This window comes from Macaca fascicularis, chromosome 14, assembly GCF_037993035.2.
Source record: "Macaca fascicularis isolate 582-1 chromosome 14, T2T-MFA8v1.1".
Lineage (NCBI taxonomy): Eukaryota > Metazoa > Chordata > Mammalia > Primates > Cercopithecidae > Macaca > Macaca fascicularis.
Window position 1 is genome coordinate 127,229,124 of NC_088388.1, and position 11,806 is coordinate 127,240,929.

Here is an 11,806-nt window from a genome sequence, read left to right on the forward strand (position 1 = left end):
AAAGCAAATGCAGCCTTGCAGAAAATTTGTCTATCTTTGTGACGTTGGATTGTATAAAGGGTTTGGACAAACTCATTGTCCTGCCACCTTAACTATGTAAAAAATTATAATCTCTTCAGGTAGTAAGTTTCTGATTTTGCATTTGATTTGGGAGCAATAGTATTTTATTGGGCTATACATGGCTCCAAAATCTCTCTTTTGAAGATATTCATGTATAGGAAACTTTGTAACAGATATAGCTCTTGCACAATTTTTTAGGAGAAGCGATTTGGGAAACTTTATCAGTTTTTCTCAACCTTTTTAATCCTGTCTTAAAGTCCAAGGAAAGTGAAAGATTAAGAAAACTTTCTTTATCAGGGCTGTCCAACAGAACTTTCTGCAAACATGGAAACGTACTGTTCTGCACTGTTCACTGTGGTAGCCACTGTACTCTCTATTTGAGTGGCTGTTGAGTATTTGAAATATGGCTAGAGGAAGGAAATTTAAAATTGTATTCTCTTTTCATTAAGTCAGTTAAATTTAATTAGTTGATTAATCTAATTAATTAAACATGATTAGAAGCCACCATAGTGGCCAGTGCAAGTCTGTATCATTCAAGTTAAAAATATCATCTTGAAATCTGAATTCAGTCAGAGGGGCATATTTACATGGATTATTTTGATCTGAGTCAGCAATGTGTTGTCCACATGGAGACTAACACTTCCATTTATTCTTATGACTAACATTAAAGCAAAACAAAATGAAAAGTGAATGTTCAGCATTATCATGTTGGCCTGGGGCTGGAGCTAAGCTTTCTATCCAGTCTCCTGGCTTCATCATTAATTCTCTGCTGACCTTTAAGAATGTAATACTTTATTTCCCTTCTATCAAATGAGGGCATTTGGAATTTATCAAAAGGATATTCACGAATCATGACTGAATGTTTATTGGGCTTATTGAAGAAAGGTATGGGCTTTGCCCTATACTTTTTCATTGAAAAATAATCTTGGCCAAAAAGAATCCCTATTATACAGAATGGCGATTTCAGTTTCTCCATTTGCAAAATACTGGCATTGTACTCGCTTATTTTTAAAGTCATTTTTAGCTCTAATGCTTTATGCCACCATGAAAATATGATTTCCTATTACGTAGAACTCCCTACTATTAACAGATGGTTTGCTTTTCTAGTTCCCAGATCCCTATAACCGTTTGTAATATTTTTTCTTAAGTATAAATGTCAACAAAGCAACTTTAATTTAGCAAATAACCAGCTAAAGTGGTAGCCTTTGTCTTTCTTTTTTTAAAAAAAATTATTTTAAAACTTACTAGTTAGACTGGTAGTCTTTGAAACCCAATTTCTCTCCAATGAGTATTCCCTAGGTTTGTATTCAACACAGTTTTGTCGTTTGTCCTCTCCAAATCTCATGTTGAAGTGTGATTCTCAGTGTTAGAGGTGGGGCCTGGTGGGAGGTGGTTAGATCATGGGAGCAGATCCCTGGTGAAGGAATTAGTGTCTTCCCCTCGGTGAGAAGTTAGTTCTGACTTAGTTAGCTCACCTGAGATCTGGTAGTTAAAAGAGTCTGGGACCTCCTCCTTCTCCCTCTTGCTCCTGCCCTTGCTATGTGACACGCTGGCTCCCCTTTCACTTTCCACCACAATTGTACGCTTTCTGAGGCCTCGCCAGAAGCAGATGCTGGCACCATGCTTCCTGTACAGCCTGCAGAACCATGAGCACCATAAGCCAAATAAACCTCTTTTCTTTATAAATTACTTAGCCTCAGATATTCTGTTATAGCTACACAAAATGGATTAAGCCAGTGCTGTCCTATGGTGCACTGTATTAGTCTGTTTTCACATTGCTGATAAAGACATACCCGAGACGGGGCAATTTATAAAAGAAAGAAAGAGGTTTATTGGACTTATAGTTCCACATGGCTAGGAAGGTCTCACAATCATGGTGGAAGGCAAGGAGGAGCAAGTCACACCTTACGTGAATGGCAGCAGGCAAAAAGAGAGCTTGTTTAAAAACCATCAGATCTCATGAAACCCATTCACAATCATGAGAACAGCACAGGAAATACCCACCCCCACAATTCAATCATCTCCCACCAAGTCCCTCCTGCAACATGTGAGAGTTACGGGAGCTACAAGATGAGATTTGGGTGGGGTCACAGAGCCAAAACATATCATACACTTTCCAAAGATCTATATCCTTGATATCCCTGAGACGTGAAGCAATTTTTCTCTACCCTTCCTACTTCTCACCCATGGATAATAGAAATATATGGCATGCTACACCTCTTGTGGTTTTAGAATTACCATGAGGAATAAATACCCCAGTTTTTCTCATGGGGAGATCTGACCTCATTACTGAAGTCTTGCTAATGAGCAGAACTATAGCAGATTTTTCTTTGGATGTCTTCAGGTACATATCATTGCGAAGGTCAATCCTGTATCTGTCACTGAATGGCAAAAATTTGTTTAAAACAAAGATGGGCAGACTCCTCCGAGAAAATGAGGCCTGTTCCTTGAGGTCTAACTCTGTAATGGGGGGTGATGACGCACAGTAATCCTGCTTCTCACTCACACCTGCTCTCCAGAAAGGATAAAATTGTAAATGTCCAATTAGAGTCTTTATTAGTCTCTTCCTAACTACATAGAATTTATCACTAGTTTGACAGTTCCGCAGCTCATGCCTTTTCAGAAAAAATCCCTATTCCATTTAAAACATTCCACGTTTGTTTTGTTGTTGTTGTTGTTGTTTCAAATTTCATTGGAAAGAAGGTAAGGAGTATGCATAGAATACAATTCTGTGAACAAAGTGAGTTAGTTGCTTGCTCCTTGAGGGCAGAAACTCTGGCCATTTGTCCTCAAGTCCTCAGTGCCTGACACATATCCATGTATTAATTGAGCAGCTTCTATGTGTCAGATGCTGGAGTACAGCAGTAAAACAGACAGGTATGGTTCCTCCTTGGACAGAGGTAATAGTCAAGGCAAAAAAACCAGGTATTGAGCTTGTTGTTACAAGTGCAAAGGGTTCTATGAAAGGGGAAGTATGGGGTGCCTCTGGAGGGCATAACATGGGGACCTAACCTAGTCTCAGAGGTCAAAGGCTTCCCTAAGGAAGTGACATTTAGGCCGAACCCTGAAAGATAAGCAGGAGTCAGTATGAAAGAGAACAGGACTTCAAAAAGTCTTTGCTGGATGAGTGAATGAATGAAATGGCCGCCCGGGGCATTGCTAAATTAAGTACCTTGAGCTTAGTCATCCTAACCATAGTCCCCCTCAGGCATTATCTATGTGGCCATAAGTCATTTTCTTAGCCACTGTCTTCTTCAGTAAAGGCAAGCAGAGTGTAACGAAGACTATTGTGAGAGGACAATTACCTTAGAAGGCATTATCAGACTAATGTTTTACTGAGTGCATAGAGTACATATGTATAGGTTAACATGCCTTTACTATGCAATGCATCCAGAAATTTCAAAGGCAAAAAGATTCTAGGAAGCTGAATTCCACCTTTAGAAATCTCAGCCTATGAAAGCACTGGGTTTCAGCTTGATATAACTCTTCACTGACCAAAAAAAAAAAAAAAAAAAAAAAAAAGTCAGCATTTGCAAATAGAGCTCTGGAAGATGCATCGGCTGGCGTTGACATAAACTGCTATCCTGATCTCCATCAAAGACATGGGCCTTCTCATGCTCCAGTTTCCTCAACTGCAGAACAGGGAGATTCTTCCAATGATAATTTTACCTCGAAGTGATGTTGCAATAAAGATGGCGGTAAAAGCATTTTGCAAGATCAAAAAAAGAAACACCTACTAAACAGGCATGCTATCTATATCTGATGTTTGCTAGAATTTCTGAGGAAACCCTCTGATCTAAGATTCTAGAGTCTACAGAGGTTGAGAACTGGGATTGGCTTTCAAGATCTTTTCTGGAATGGCTGTGCCCTTTACCTCATTATTACCTTAAACAACTTTGGCAGGAGGTATCAGTAATGCCAATAACAATAATGATGATGATGATGATGGTTAATGAGTAGTTACTGATGAGCCCAGCACTGTGCTAAACATTTGAAAGATTTTTTTTTTTTTTTTTTTTTTGGACAAAGTCTTGCTCTGTCAGCAGGCTGGTGTGCAGTGGTGTAATCTCAGCTCATGGCAATCTCCACCTCCCAAGTTCAAGCAATTCTCCTGCCTCAGCCTCCCATGTAGCTGGACTACAGGCACGCACCACCACACCCAGCTAATTTTTGTATTTTTAGTAGAGATAGGGTTTCACCATGTTGGCCAGGATGATCTCGATCTCTTGGCCTCGTGAACCGCTAGCCTCGGCCTCTCAAAGTGCTGGGATGATAGGGGTGAGCTACCTCACCCGGCCCTTGAAGGCATTTTAGCACTTGACTTCCACCACAGCCCCAAGGAATCCACCTATCATGACTTGCACTCACCCAGTGAGAAGAATCAAGACATATGAAACTTAAGTAACTTGCCAAAAGTTGTGCAGCTAGCAGGTTCTGTCTGATACCAAAGACTTTACTCACTGCATATGTGAAATATTTTGAGCTTCTCAGAATAAGAGCTCAGGGTTGCTAAGTGATTAAACATATACAATTAATTATTCCTGCCCTGGAAGACAAGAGTGTTACCATTAGCAGAAGTTTATTTTTGCAATTCCTCTGGCCTTCTGGTGTTCCCACATGCCTCCACCCCTTTTCCTAACTGTATTGCTTGCCTGTTGTTTAAAGACAACAAAAATTTATTTTCAAACTTGTCCAGATAGAAATAAATTGCATTAAAAATAGTGAAAGCCACGGTGAAGGACTGAAAAAGTTGAGGAGTCAATGACATTTGCAGAGCCCCTGCTATGCAAGTTCCATGGGACTACCAGGACTGAGGCTACGTTTTATTAATACGATCTCAATTTGTAAGGGTCATTTTATTATCTCTGTATCCCCCATCCCACCTCGTTTAGTTGGATGATCTAGAGAGAAAACAACATTTCTACCTTCTTGCAATGGAAACAATAGACTTTGCTTGTGCCACTTTTATTTTCCCACTGGGGAATCTGAGAGATGACCTGATTGAATTCCACTCGTAAAGGTCATGCTTTGAATTCAAGGCAGAGGAAAAAAAAGAAGAAAACATTTTGCAATGATACCCCACGAGTCCTGAGCATGCTGGGGCCTCTCCTGGTTGCACTGTGGTCTGCTGATAAGGATAACACTGATGACAAGCGGAACATTTCCAGGACAAAGGAAATTCCCTGTTGTATTGTTTAAAGGAAGCCACCATCCACTAAGGAGAGCAAGGTTTGTGATGTAGGCACAGATTTTCCTGCAGGAGAGGCAGGGAGAGCTGCCAAGCTGCTTGTGAGTGTGTCTGTCCCTAATTTCATCTGGGGAGCATTTGTGTGGTTAGAAGTCAGTAAGGGGTCATGGCAGTTTATGGCATTGGTAGGGTTAGGAGTCAGACTGTTAGAAATGGAGGCACATTGGCTGGGGGAGTAAAAAGCCTGATTCATACAATGCGGCCCATTTAGGAATCGTAGCAAAAGCACCAGGAGATTTAGAGAAGTTGATCTGGTTTTGAGTTTAAATTCTGGACCTCCTTCTCTCCCCACCCCCTACAAGCCAAAATGTCAGAAAAGGGCCTGGTTTCCCTTTATGGAGTGCAAAATAAACAGATCCTCAGCAGCAGGAGAGGGGCCCAGTTCCCCAGCCCATAATGCCAGAGCTGGGGGTGGGGGTGCTGTGGGGAAAAGCAGTTATTCTTCTGTCTGGTTAGTATTTGGCATTGACTTTCATTTTCTCCAGCCTCTGTTTTCTAGAAGCCTGCCTGTACGGGAAGTACAGGAATAAAGAGAAGCTGATCGTGGGGCTTTGCTTGCCAGACTTCAAAGGAGATGGATTTTTGATTTTTGATAGTTTGGAGAGTTAGTTCCAAAAGTAAAAGCTGCTTTGGGGACTTGAACCTAGACACTGGGATCTTAGCTGTGTGCCTATCAGAGCCGATGCTCCGCTCCTGATGGAATGGAGTGCTCTGGGCTTCCCACTCTTCTCTCCCAGCCCGGGAGGGCTGGAGCTCTGGGCATCTCAGGGTCAGCTGCGGTGAGCCTGGCCACAGGGCTCTGCATTCCTTCTGGGCTTTGCTTGGTTTGAGTGGGTGTGACCGCGAGTTTACTCTGGAGAAAACTGAGACAAAGAGTCTAAATTGGGCAGGATCTTGAATCTAATGACTTGTTTACAGACCCTGTACTTTTTCCAGTGCAGGGAGGAGGAGGAAGGCAGGGCACACTCGTCACTGCGGGCATGGGCACATCACTGTTTTTCATCCTAAGGAGGTAGGACAGCTTCGGAAAGCAGCAGGGCATCTGCCTGGCAGCCAGCAGGCAAAGTGGCATGCTGTGTAATTTTCCAAGGTAGGGAGGAAGCAGTGGCGGCTTCTGCTTGGTCCTACCAGCTTGGCTTCCGGGGCACACGCTGCTCTGGGGAGAATGCCTGACCCTGCCACATGAAAGGCCTTGCTTCCTCCCACTTCAGCTTCAAGCGATGGGGAGATTACCCTCCTCACCCCTGCTCCAAGTTCATCACAACCCAGAGCACCCAGCCAAGAATGCACACCTGTGATGGGACTAAGAAGGCCTCCCTGGAACTGTGTAAGGAGAGAGGAGATTCCCAGGAGGACCTCACTGATAGAAAAGCACACGCATGATGGGGTTGCTATTGTGTGACATTTATTTCATAATTGCTGCCTATAAGAAATTCCTTGAAAACGAAATAGTATACCGCAAGATTGAAGGACTTGCTCTTCCAGATTCTGTAGGCCCTCCTGGAGCCCTGGGATGCTGTTTCTAAGGCGTGTAGGTGCTCAGGGTCTACCCCAAAGGGCAGTTTGGGGCTGCAGGGCAGGCAGGAAGAGCCTTTGTTTGTGTGCACGCCAGGTGGTTTATAAACATCCCCTCTAGTTCCTTTGCCAAGTCACAAGTATATATTGCAATTACCACATTCTGATGAGGAAACTGAGGCTCAGAGAAGTTAAATCATTCACTGAAGGCCACACAGCTGCTAAATGTGTCACGCTACATCCACTTTGCACCTAGTTTGAACAGGTTTACAAAGCAAGACAGTAACCCCCGCATGCCTGGGTGCCTGAAATTGAAAAGGGGTGGCTCTAAGATGCGGTCTGCTACCTTTCTTGGACTGTTGCAGTTGGGTGTGGCTGATTTGAAATTGTGCTTCAAAATAATGAGTTCTAGTCCCTGAATAGAGGAGCTCACACCACAATGCACTATAGATCTTTGTGATGCAGAAGTCCTCCAGATGTTCCCATAAGAACCCCTAAGGTGGTGCTGGGGATGGTGTGTGTATAGGGAGTGTTCCCTGGGAGCCTCTGAGCCCTCCTGGCAGAGAAGCCTCATAGATAATGGCATCCCCAGAAAACTCTACACTTGGAATGGGACCCAAATTAAATATAGCACCAGCAACACTAACTAAGTCACTACCTGGAATATGTCAAAATGCAGCAACTAACACTTACTTTATGTTTGTCATTTGCAAACCCTATCATGTCTGTTAATCCATTCGAGTGCTGAGAGGTAGGCAGGGCAGCTATTATGATTCAAAGAAGAGGCCACATCTTTGTGGATTTGGGTTCTCATCCCAGCTCCCGCCATCACTAGATGTGTGTGGCCTGAGCAAATCCTTCCACTTCTCCTAGCCTCAGTTTCCTCATCCGCAACATGAGAAACTTGCTTTCCAAAGTGCCTCAAGCTATGGGAGTGGGGATACGGGAATGAGTCTCCCCAACATTCAGAGGCTTCCCCAAAGCTGGCAGCCCAAGGCACACCACTGAGTGCCACCACCTTCCCCTCCCCTTTGCTGGTCGCATACTGACCAATGGAGAAACCAGGACTGGGGCGGGAAGGCGTAGGTGGTAAGACTCTTTTTCACTTGTTTCCTGCACCTGGAGACAACAGCAAGACCATTATTTGGATGAATTATTGTTTAGAGTTTTGTTTGTTTTGGTTTGGGTTTTTTTAGCTTTATGAAAAGAAACGCCTGTTTTTCAAATTTCAATTGTTCCTTTCTGCTGCCTGTCCCAGCTCACTACTTTACTTTTCAAGTGGCCAATCCCTGGGTAAATCTTAGTGAACAGCAGCCGACTATGTTATTTAACTGTACCCAATGCTGGAGGTGCAGACTCGGTGAGACCAGCAGAGCAGCTGAGGTTAGACTCAGTGGAAAATCCAGAAGTGCAGATGTGGATCCAAATTGGGCTGAAAAAATCTCATGAGATCAGGCTTTCTTGGACTTCCTGCTTTTAGCCTAAGCACTATGTTCAACATAAACGAACTTTCGGTATTTTGAAACTTCCGTTTCTGATCTCAGAACCTGGAAGTAAAGAGCTGTTGTGAACATTTCCACAAATTTTGTCATGGTTATTCTGGAGGCAGAGTTGAACCCTGTAATTATGGAGCTTTGGGACTCACTACACCCACAGTGGCCTGCCTGGATTGCAGTATGGAAGTGGGGAAGGCATTCTGGTGAAGAGTCCAGGCTTTGGAGACAGGCAGGACCCTGTTCAAATTCTAGCTCTGCTACTTCCGGCCGTGTGACTGGACCTGTCAGTCTCAGTTTCCTCATCGGTTAGATAAAGAAAATAAACCAGTTCGTAACGTTGTGAGGACAAAATGGTCTGCGTGTGTATGTACTCTTTCTCCCCTTTTTCCTCGTGTGTGTGTGTGTGTGTGTGTGTGTGTGTGTGTGTGTGTAAAATCTGTGTTATTTATTTACTTATAGCTTGAATAAGTTCCCCTGGGAGTCTCAGGCTCTGATAGATGTGACATTGGAAAGTTGCTGAAATGCACCTAATAAGCTGTCAAACAGTGCATTACACAAACACAGCGAGAGCTCTGCATTCAGTGTAAGCTCTACAGGACTGGCACGATCTCTGGTGGACTCAAAGGACAAGGGAGACTTACAGCAGATTTTGGGAGCTGAATTACATTCATCCCATCTGCTCACGTTTCTGGGGCCTCCTTTGCTTTCCTGGGACAAGCAAGGGCAAGACGCTGGGCAGGTCGGTGCTGTGAGAAAGCAGGGTGCTCCAGCGGCATGGGGTCACCGGGCAAAATGGACAAGAGCTATGCAGGGCAAGGAAAAAGGGAGGAGATGGCGTCAGGGCCAGGGGAGACAAGGGACATGGACATCCTGCTCAAGGCTGCTGAGAAACAGCACTAAGTTAGTAAGCCCATCCTGCAGGTGCTACTACCTTTTTTCTGTTTCTTGGCTTACTTTTTTTAAAAACTCATTAAATGCGTCGTCTAAGTTTTTTAAAATAATGATTTCAAAAGTGGCACTTCATCCTTGTATAAAATTTAAAACATATAGAAAATTACAAAATAAGAATGTAAAAGCACCCATAGACTCACTATACAGAAAGCAGCCGATTCATATTTTGGTGCCCTTCCTTCTGGTCTTCATAATGCAAATATATAGACATATATGTATTTTTTTTATCTAGCCAGAATCATATTGCTTCATAACCTCCTTCTATTCTCTTTATATTAAATGACGGCCATGTTTCTGTATCATTAAATATTACACTATATCACTACTTCTGATGGAAGTACAGCAAACCACCAAACATAGAAGTCAAGTCCTGGGCTCTGAAATAGTAGATATTACTTTAGTTATGTGCAGCTTCTGGACCTGAGATGGCATTTTGTAACAGAGACAGCCTTATCTCTTTTGGATTTTCATAAAATCTTCAGTATAGGCTCTAAAAAGGAGCCCACATGAACTGCTGAAAAGACGATGTTTAAAAAGTCACAAAGTCCCCCTAGAATCATAAAACCAGAAACACTGGGGGGTGGGGAGGCCAAGCTGGGCCTTCGCTCACCTCCTTGTGCCTCTTAATGCAGCCCAGATGGAAGCCCGTCCAAGACCGGATTGCAGGCAAGCCCAGGGCCCGATCTGATAGCACAAACACACCCACAACTCTGAATTTCCTGCTACCAGGAGGCCTCTTTTTGCATAGGCTGTTTGATTTACACATACGTGGAAAGCAGCCACTAATAATAGAAGGGTTGCCTCTTTTCTTCCGTTGTCAGACTCCATGGGCCCTGCTCAGCGACTCCCGCGTCTCCAAGCAGCTGTCTGCCACTCTTTCTGCCCCTCACAGCAACAGGGTCAGCCGGGCTCCTTGTCAGAAAGAGGCCAGGCCCTCTGCGCCTTCTCTGTGTGTGGCGGAGGTGGGGAAGGTGCTTTCTGAGGGTTCTTTGTCTGGCGAGCAAGCCGGACCTCTGTGCAACAGAAGCCCCCTCTGGCCACCCCTGGCCCTTCCCCCTACACCCAGTCAAGTTCTGCACAGCCAGTGTTTTCTCCTCCAGCCCCAGCTAACCTGAGCTTGCTCAACTAACCCAGAGAAGCTTCTGGAGAATCTGTCTTTGCCAACTAGGGGCTGGCAAGTTTGTGAGAGAGAATTAACTCTCTGTGAGCCCCTTAAGACTAGTAAGTACGTGGAGCTCACCCCTGCAGGATACCCCATAGAGAGCTGGAATGGTCAAGCCCTTCAGGAATGCCTTCTTCTGCTGCCTTGATTCACATGGTGCCATCCATTCAATCATTCATTCATTCCGCCAGCCTGTACTTGGTGCCTCCTATTCGCGGCATGGTATAGAATATAGGGATGGAATGGAAGCGAAGATAGACGAGCTCCCTGCTGTCATAGAAGAAACAAAGAATAAAAACAGAAGAAACTAGAATTGAAGAGTCTGTGGTGGGGATTGCAGGGGAGATGACTGTCAAGTTATAAAAGAGCACTAATGCTTTTTTGCTTTATGTTTGAAATTGTGACCCTGTTCTTAGCCTATCCCCAACCAGCCTCAAGCATGGTTCAGGCTCACAGTCCAGCCGCTGAGCTGCAGAGAGACCATCTCTTTATACAAGATCAATTATGGGCGCAAGAGCATGCCTGGCTCAAGCACACAGACCCACAGACCCTTGTGGTCAGGGAGTTCCTACATGAACCCAAACCTTTGGGGGCTGGGATGTTTACTCTTGGCACGCCGGGATTTCCTGTTTCTAAGAAAATGGGCCTAGATGCTCAGCTACATTAACCAAACAACATGTTGACACAAATGAATCTGAAGCTTGCCAGCTCCAGGCTCTCTCGAAGGTCAGGTTTGGGAATGAAGGCATTTGGGTGACTTTCCAAACTCTGAATCCCAAGCCCAATGACTCAGGCCAGGTGTTAATTGAAGGGATCTGCTTCCCTCCTCTTCCTGCCTAAGGCCCCACTGAGTGGCTCGAGTCAGAGGCTCCCTGGTCATCCTTGAGTAGTGGGACTGTTTCTCCTGTCTATCTGCAGCTGGCCTTAGATGGAGGCAGCCCAGGTAGTATGGTAGGATGCTCCAAAAGACCCATCCCGCAGAAGCCTCCGTCATGTGTCCATCTGCCTGAAATCCTCACCACGAGTTCACTCCTTTGAACTTCCAGGAGGCTCATGTAAAAATGTCAAAGTTACCCCCTGACATGACTTCACTGTATGACATTTGACACATGACTATATGACATTTACTGTATGAGCTGAGCCTAGCAAGGTCCTGGGAATATGGAAAACCTGAAAAATTTTGACAGGGTATCGAGGAGAGGAAGAAAGCAGAGGAAAAGCTGACAAGGTCAAGGGCTGCTTCTCAGAGAAGGGAGAAGGGCAGGAGGAGGATGTTCAGGCAAGGAGCAGAGCAGCCCGGAGATGCCAGTTTGGTGATTATGGACACCTTGGCTGCTTAGCCAGAGGTGGTCCTCATAATGCCATTCCTGCTGT

At 44.5% G+C, this 11,806-nt stretch overlaps 1 protein-coding gene across 10 annotated transcripts in view; it reads left to right on the top strand.

The window, feature by feature from the left end:
- Nucleotides 1-11,806, top strand: part of FLI1 (Fli-1 proto-oncogene, ETS transcription factor) — a 127,246-nt gene that overhangs the window by 25,900 nt on the left and 89,540 nt on the right. The window lies entirely within an intron of this gene.